Genomic DNA, 9,292 nt, shown 5'->3' with positions numbered 1-9,292 from the left:
CATGCCGAAATTCCTTCTCTAACCTTAAAATAGAGTTACTTTCAGTTCTATGTCTGTGCTAAGTGCCTTGTCAGTTCTATCTGTGGCATTATGAAGCATGGATCGCACAACTATAAATGCCCACGAAGAGTCCAACTTATCTTTCTGTGGATTTTGTAATCATTGAATTGGGTGGGAAAAGGTAAATAAAGCCCAGAAACATCTTAAATCAGAGATGCAGTCAATTCACTGGTGGAAAAATGTTACTCTTTTCAATGGAAGAGTCATTTGTTGAAAGCTTAAATATGGTCAAACGAAGAAATCAAAAGTCATTTCGGGAGGGGGGGACTGTTGAAGTTCTTGCAAACCCCAAACATTTCAAACAAAATGTTTGTCTTCACTCATGTAGTGTGCGACAGCCTTTTAAATTTGTGCATCTTATCATTGTAAATAAAAACAACTATACGTGAATTTTGCCGAAAGTAGATGCTATATTTTCCAGTCCCTACTAACCATAAATGAAGATGTGCTTCCTTTTTGGGTGTGGATTAGAGAGAGAGAGAGAGAGAGAGAGAGAGAGAGAGAGAGAGAGAGGGGGGGGGGGGGGCAGAGGAGGGTCCCTACAGAATAAAAAAGTAGCAGTAAAATCCTAAAGCATTTCACATAACTGTACACTAATACGAGGTGTGTTCAAAAAGCAAGGTGACTTTATATTTTTTTGTAAATCATCAGTATTCATGTCGTCCCCTTAAAAGCAATCCCCCTCAGGTACAGTACACATGTGCCAACGATTCTTCCAATCCTCGAAGCACTTCTCATAAGCACTTTTTGCTACACCCTTGAGTACTTCCAGTGATGCAGTTTTTATTTCCTCCCTTGATAGGTCTCTTCAGTTTTGGGAACAGGGAAAAGTCGCCAGGGGCCAAATCCGGTGAATACGGTGCCTGAGGCATGATGGTCATGTTGTTTTTGGCCAAAACATCTCTCACAAGCAACGATGATTGAGCAGGTGCATTGTCGTGATGCAAAAGCCATGAATTGTTTTTCCACAATTCCGGACAGTTTTGCATATTGCTTCTCGTAAACAGCGCATAATGTCAAGGTAATACTCCTTATTAACCATACGACCTTGAGGCGAAAATTCATGATGTACTATGCCACGGTAATTGAGGGGGGGGGAGTGAGCAAAACTTTGACATTTGTTCGAACTTGGCATGCTTTTTTCGGTTTTGGCCCTCTGGGATTCTTCCATTGGGATGACTGGGCTTTGGTTTCTATGTCATAACCATAAACCCATGTTTTGTCCCCAGTTATGACCCTTTTGAACAAATCAGGATCATCAGTGATGTCATTCATGAGCTCCTGATCGATACTCACACCATGGTTCTCATCAAAATTGAGAACTTTTGGAACAAACTTAGCCGACACACGTCTCATGCCCAAAACATCAGAAAAAATTGCACGACATGAACCGGCCAATATGCTGTCATCCTCAGCAACTTCTCATATGGTAATTCGACAATTTTCGAAAACAATTTTCTTCACAGCTTTGACATTTGTAATCTGTTGTTGATGGGTTGGTGCATCCAGAGCGAGGTTCGTCATTGGCATCTTCTTGGTTGTCTTGGGAGAGGTTTTACTACTTGTAGACTTTTTTTTTTTTACTTAGAGCAGACTCACCGTATGCCACTGTCAACATTTCAAGTGTTTTAGAGCATTTGATTCCATTTTTCACACAAAATTTGATGCAAATTCTTTGTTCCATTTTTCATAATGATAGAAAATTGCTGAGCACACTAAAACACATCTAACCTTTCTATCTGTCACAAACAATAGAAGTATGCTGTTCACTTGAAATTGTGAACATATGTTTGGGGCATGTGTACCAACATAACAAAAAAAAAATTGATAATCGAATGTACGTTGCCTGTGCAATTTGAAAAGTCATGTTACTTTTTGAACAGCCCTCGTACAGTAGTGTACCTCTACATGCACAAAATAATAGCTCTAAACCATATTGAGATAGTATAGTAATGCCTCACTCTCAAAAACTATTCTACTGTACTGACTCCATATTAAATGCTTTTATTTATGTTGTCAGTTTACTGAGAGTCATCAGTGACACAGACAGACTTCAATGATTATTTGCTATGTTTGTCTTCACTTTTGACAATGTTGACTGGAGTACTCTCTTTCAAATGCTGAATATGGCAGGGGTAAAATACAGGGAACGAAAGGCTATTTACAGTTTGAACAGAAACCAGATGGCAGTTGTAAGAGTCAAGGGCACAGAAGGGAAACAGTGGTTGAGAAGGTAGTGAGACAGCGTTGTTGCCTATCCATGATGTTATTCAGTCTGTACATTGAACAAGCAGTAAAGGAAACAAAAGAACAAAAATGGAGTAGGATTTAAAATCCAGGCAGAAGAAATAAAAACCTTGAGGTTTGCTGATGACATTGTAATTCTGTCAGAGACAGCAAAGGACTTGGAAGGGCAGTTGAACGGAATGGACAGTGTCTTGAAAGGAGAATATAAGATGAATATCAACAAAAGCAAAACGAGGCTAATGGAATGTAGTCGAATTAAGGTGGGTGATGGTGAGGGAATTAGATTAGGAAACGAGACACTTAAAGTAGTAGGTGAGTTTTGCTATTTGGGTAGCAAAGTAACTGATAATGGTTGAAATAGAGAGGATATAAAATGTAGAGTGGCGAAGGCAAGGAAAGTGTTTCTGAAGAAGAGAAATCTGTTAACAGTGAGCATATATTTAAGTGTGAGGAAATTTTTTCTGACAGTATTTGCATGGAGGTAGCCATGTATGAAAGTGAAACATGGACAATAAACAGTTTTGACAGTAAGAGAATGAAGCTTTTGAAATGTGGTGCTACAGAAGAATTCTGAAGATTAGATGGGTAATCATGTAAGTAACCAGGAGGTACTGAATAGAATTGGGGAGAAGAGGAATTTGTGGTACAAATTGGCTAGAAGAAGAGGTAGCGGTTGGTAGGATAAGTTCTGAGGCATTAAGGGATCACGAATTTGGTATTGGAGGGAAGTGTGGAGGGTACAACAACAACAACAACAACAACAACAACAACAACGTGTTTTCACTTAGTTACCCTCACCAGATACCTGTTTGTTCTTCATATTTTACATTTGCTTAGCAAATACATTTATTTTCATTTTACTTTAAATTGGACATTTACTATCTTAACCCTTACTAAACAATAAGTATCACAACATCACAACGTTTGACTTGTTGAGTAATAAAACACAGGAGGATCATTCTGACAAATTTCAAACAACGAAAGTAGCCTTGAATCTCCCCCCCCCCCCCCCTTCCTTGCCACAACAACATTTAATAAATATTATTTCATATCAACTTTGGAAGATTTTTTATGACACTTATGTAAAGATTCTGTACGTCAGGGGAGACCATAAAGCAATCCTTAGCAGTTGTTTTCAAATGGTTTTCTTAATTAATATATTCATCACGTTTTTATGTCACTCTCTACATATCCCCTAACCACATTAAGAAATTTTATATCTACACTTAGTGTTAATTGTGCCTATTGCCCTAAAGATTTTAAAAAAAGCTGTTATCAGGCCGTATTTATCACTCTCCTCATGCAAGTGAAAAATTTGTGCTTTCTACGAAGTTAATAAATGTGATCTGTGGTTTTGCTGGTTTTACTGTCTCTCAGTTTACATACAGGATGGTCAGATCATGACTGGAGGAGTTTGAAAATGCGGACACATCTGTATACTCGGATATCTGTCAAATTGATGAAAGGAAACAATATAGTTCATATTGCATAGGGTTTGACTTTATAGGTTTTCCCGGCGTAATAAGTCATGAAAGTCTCTTTGGGTTTGCTGCTGGATCCTAAAATCAACTTGACTGGATATTTCAGTGATCTAACTGGTCACCATCTTCAGGAGAATGCTGTTTTGCTGATGAGTCCCGCTGAGAACTTTTGGTACACAGAGCGTATGCCATTTCCGATGCAGACAGCTTAACCCACGAACATGTGCATTTGATGCCTGTTTTTAAGGAAAATGGATACCCTGAGAAGCAGATTCGTCAGGCTATGGAGTTTGAACCATCACTGGAGGTGCATGAAGAGGAACATAGATGAGTGGCCTCTCTTCCTTATGCTGGAGGCATATCATTTAAGATTGGACAAATTTTAAGGAATTTTAACATTAAAAGTGTGTTCCATCTACCGAAGATAAGGGCACTACTCAGCCTTTTGAAAGATGATTTAGGGCTTAGGAAACCCGGTGTATATAAAAATCTGTGTCAATGTGGGAAGGCTTACATTGGCCGTTTGATTCGCACAGTTCATGACGGGTGTGTGGAACATCACTGTCATACGAGGCTACAACAGCCGGGAAAATCAGCAGTAGCAGAACACTGCTTAAATGAGGGACAAGGTATGAAATTTGATGAAACTTTGGTAGTTGCCAACATTTCCAGTTTGTGGAACAGTGTCTACAAAGAGGTGATGGAAGTTAGGTTGGCAGATTAATTAACAGAGACAATTGGTTTCCTCTTAGCAGGACGTGGAATGCTGTACTATCCCGCATCAAAATTGAACATTATTTGGTGCGGCCCTGAGTGTGTGATATTGTTGCTGCCAGTGTTCTACTAAGTGCGGCACCACCTCCCAGTCTTGGAGACAGCAATTGTGATGGTCGGTGCATGCGCCGTGTACTGAACGGTGGCCTATATAGGACGTCGATTTGCAGCCTGTCATCAGTTCGGAGCAGGACTCACCAGCGAAGCAGCATTCTCCTGAAGATGGTGGCCAGTTGGATTGCCAAAGTATCAAGTAAAGTTGATTTTAGGATCTGGCAGCAAACCCGGAGAGACTTTCAATGCATAGGGTTGTTGCACACAGAATTTTGCTCAACAGTGCTCCAGAACACATGGAAAATGGAGAATATAGTGTGGTTTCGATGGTATGGAATGGAATGGCATGATAATGTTGTGATGATCTTTATGACCAATTCAATAGAGAAAGTAACAAACAGAGGGGAAGGGGGGGGGGGGGGGGGTTGTGACAATTGAGTGTGTTAGAATATGACATGTTATGCACTGCAGTCCACAATGCAACCTCTGAGCCATCGAAATACGTTAAACAGTGTCATACTGTTAGTGTATTTCAACATGCTTTCTTAAATGTTTTATTTACTAGTGCACTTGGAATAGTCATAGCAGTTTTAAGGACGTGTCCAGTACTTGAATATTTAATACAAACTGCATAGTCACTGCTACTCAAGCTTAGAGAGAGAACAAATATAAGAGCTGGGTGAATGGTTATTGGCTGCTGTCATAATTCCCATGCTTAATTGTTCATTGCAGATATTTTGAATTTTTGTTCTTTCTTATTCTGCTGCTAAGTCTCTCTAAAATGCCTTTGAATTAATCACATAAATTACGAGTTATCCCACAGGAACTGTTATGAGATTGATCTATGTGTACACACGGTAACCAGTAAGTTCCTTAACGTAACCTCGCAGATCAAAACAAAGTATTTCTAGCATCATCTGCATGGGAGTGGCGTAGTCACATATTTGCTTATCATTTTTGTTTTAATAACAACTTTTTAATTATTTTAATTTATATTTGGTAAAACCAAAAGTAATGTTCCGTAATGCCACTACACTAGAAACTGACGTTTACAGCTGAATGTGACTTTGAGCCATGAATTTTCGCAAGTCCTTATGATCTGGTTTCACAGTGATATAATCTGGGATTAACATTTATAGAACGCAGATTCCCATGTTAAGTTTGATCTGAAACTATTTTCTCTCTTAGTCTAATGTTAAATGCTTTATATGCAGCCTACTCCTAAAAAAACGCTAGACAAGTGACGTGGACCAATGCTTAGTACAATTGACTCACAAACGGGAGGAGGAAGGGAAGAGGAAGCCACAACTGGCTGTGTGGGTTTAGGCATCACTAAATTAAGATTTTTTAATATGAATGATTGGACTGATTTCCTGCCTGTCTTTGTTCTACCCAAGATTATGAGGACAGTACACTGAAGATGTCCATTGTCCACTGTCAGATAACATTATGAATATTTCCCATTATTGTATTTTGAATTGGCCATTTCGTGGTATCATGAAAACTGATTTGATCACATTTTGTTCTTGTAAGTACCTCTCATTTCCCATACATGCAGTGAAAAACAACATACTCATCTCCCTAATGTCATATACCTATATCTTGAGGTACAGTGCAGTCTTTCACTATAGTTTTACTTATAAACTTGTGATGTTATTGTTTGTATAATTTGAATGGTTCCTGTGGAACTAGTATTGATACTCATGAGTAAGAAATTATGTTTAACATAGCCTAATAAGATAACTGTTGGTTTATCTACTACCCTTTTTTCAGATAAACAACAACAAAATAGTGTGAATGATTTCCTTATGAAAGTTAATATTTTGGAAGATATTGTCGCAGACATCTCTTCTAGCCCTGTAAAAATGGTACCAGAGAATTCTGTGCAACAAATACTGGAAAATCTTGGCAACAAGCTCACTGATTTAAGATCTCAAGTAATAGCTGATGGCAGTCTAAGCGTTGGTGGAAAGTTTATGTGGGTAGACAGCATCCTGATAAAGGTGAGACATTATCTCTGTCAGTGACAAATACAAGATGTTAATAATAATACGTAGAGGTTCATAAACATTATAATGTATAAGTAGTTTAATTAGTGCTACACTTTGGCCTTACCTTCTAAAAAGTTGTTCTGAGGTCTTTGTTTCTCAGAAGTCAATGTACTGACTGAAAAATCTCTGAGACAAAAATTCTTTTTCACTTCTCTTCCTTTTTGTGAAACTAAATTTACTGCCAAGTGTTTCCACTGGTCTTGCAGAAGCAACTCACATATTTTCATTAAATATTAAATAACTGTGAATATTTGAGATTCTGTATTACTGAGGCGAAGAACTTACCTTATTGAAAAAGTATCATAGTGGATAACAGTTGACTGCATTAATTTATCCACGATATTGATAATTTAGCTCTCTGGTTGTGGATTACATTACATGTAGAAGTACAGCAAGTGGCAGTAAAATGATTCTTGTACACTACATTCCTCCCATGACAAGCTGTACAGTGGCTTGCAGAGTTCAAATTTAGATGTGCACTGAACAAAGTGCTCCATAATCTTGTTTGTTTTATGGAAGAGACTTTATTGCAGGTTCATAACTATGCCCTACCAAATAAATGATTGAATGAATGAATGAATGAATAAATAAATAAATTGTGTCACTGTTGAGGAGTCATTTCCAGAAGAAGAAAAAAAAAAAAACAATAATATGCTCTTTGTGCTCTCATTAATTATATTGAGTTGTTGGTTGTGCCACACACTGGGATGTTTCCTACTTCGAAAATGGGGTAAATGTCTGCTGTAAGTTTACCTTCATGGGACATGAGCATTAAATTAAACATCATCAACTAGTTGTTCACAATTATTTTATCACTCTCAAAGTATGCCAGTGCTGTCAGTGTGTGGACATTTAACAAACCTGACAATTCCCATGTTGTTAATCCCCAGCAATCTGTTGACCAAATCCTTTTGCTTCTCAAGGTCATTTAAATCAGTGTCCTTCGACATCCATTGCACACCTGGCCAAAAAGTGGTATTTATGCGCCACAGAATCTGATAAATACATTTCTTGCGTTGTCACATGCCAGTCACTTTTATTTCTGTAGTAACGGGTTGATCATAATAATCTGGTTGATCATTCATATGTTCATTAAACTGTTTGTTCAAGCATTGTGCAAAGGAATACTGGACAATTTTTAGATTAATTGTTGTTTGTGTTGATTTGTGGTGCTCAACTTTGCGAGTGTCAGCACCCTTCAAATTCATGTATCTCTCTTTGTCAGTGGTAAATATTGCAGGATGGATTGTGATGTATAGTTGATATTAGTGAGCAGCATATGACCAGTAAGGGATTTTTAAATAGTATAATTAGTCATTGTGAATATTATTAGTTTTTCCATGTTTAGAGAGTGCCGTTTTTCACATCTTTATGCGCAGTTAATGAAAGGCCACTCCAGTTGCTCCACCACTGTACAATTTTCAGACCCCCCCCCCCCCCCCCCTCCTCCTCCTCCTCCTCCTCCTCCTCCTCCTCCTCCTCCCTAGAAAATGGGGGCTGGATGTGAAGGCCGAAACTAATCAAGCCCTTAAATAAAGAACATATCAGCAACTGTAATGCAGCTGCCATTCATTGTGCATTTGCAATAACATAACTGTACAGGCAGGGCTAATTGTTAGCCTTCTGGTCTGCCTTTGAAATTCAATACTTCAGCAGTTCTGCATGGTAAGAATTCAGCAACTCCTTGGTAAGCTCCCAGAGGTTTGTGGTGCCAGATGTCTACACTCAGGTAACACAATTCCCATAAAATTGGTCCAAGGGTTTGTGACTTGGAGCTGGCATCCAGTAGAATTCCAGATGTGTTATATCAGACGAATCTGGTGTGCGAGACATCACCTTGTGCTCACAGTCGTGCTCGTCAAACTAGTTTATCACAGTAGTGGTCTCATGACAGGGACAGTTATCCTGCTGGAAAATCCCGTTACCATTGGGGAAGTGTGAAAGGATGCGCGTAATCTGCAAGAATGCTCACGTAATCCCCAGCTGTTATGATGCATTCAATTATTGGTGTAGATCCAATAGAAGTCCAGATGAATGTCCACCGTAGCATGATACTACTCCACCAGCCTGTGACTGTTGCACATTGCCTGTTTTTAGTGGCTGGTGGCTTGGATGACTGCGATTGTAGTCACAATCATTGACCTGGTGTAACAAACAATGTGATTTGTGTGAGGAGATAATACGTTTCCTTGATCTGAGATGTACGATCCCATGCCCCCTGCAATCATATTTTACAATCCTGTTGGTTCATCAGGGGAACATGTAGAGGCATTTTCTTTGAAGCCCAATGGTCAACTATGTGCTCAGAACGTTGTGCTTGAAACCCCTTGACACTCAGGCCTGCACTAGTACAGTACTCTGTCATCAGAACTAACGGCACATCAGCTTTTTCTGAGATGGTTGTACCCAGAGACTGAGCCATAAAAATGTGCCCTTCGTCAGAGTTGTTGATGTGTGAGTGTTTTCCAATTTGCAGTATTCAGTCTCATGGGGGGCAGTTCGTTTTGCAAAACGCTGTTCAGAAAGTTTAGAGAAGTGGCACATGCAACAGACTGCAGAATGATTCTACTGCTACCAATGTGCTATTTTTACTCTTTGTTTTCCCTGATACATTGTTCTGTTGTT

This window comes from Schistocerca americana, chromosome 8 (genome assembly GCF_021461395.2).
Source record: "Schistocerca americana isolate TAMUIC-IGC-003095 chromosome 8, iqSchAmer2.1, whole genome shotgun sequence".
Taxonomy (NCBI): Eukaryota; Metazoa; Arthropoda; class Insecta; order Orthoptera; family Acrididae; genus Schistocerca; species Schistocerca americana.
Note: the sequence above shows the minus strand (reverse complement) of the source record.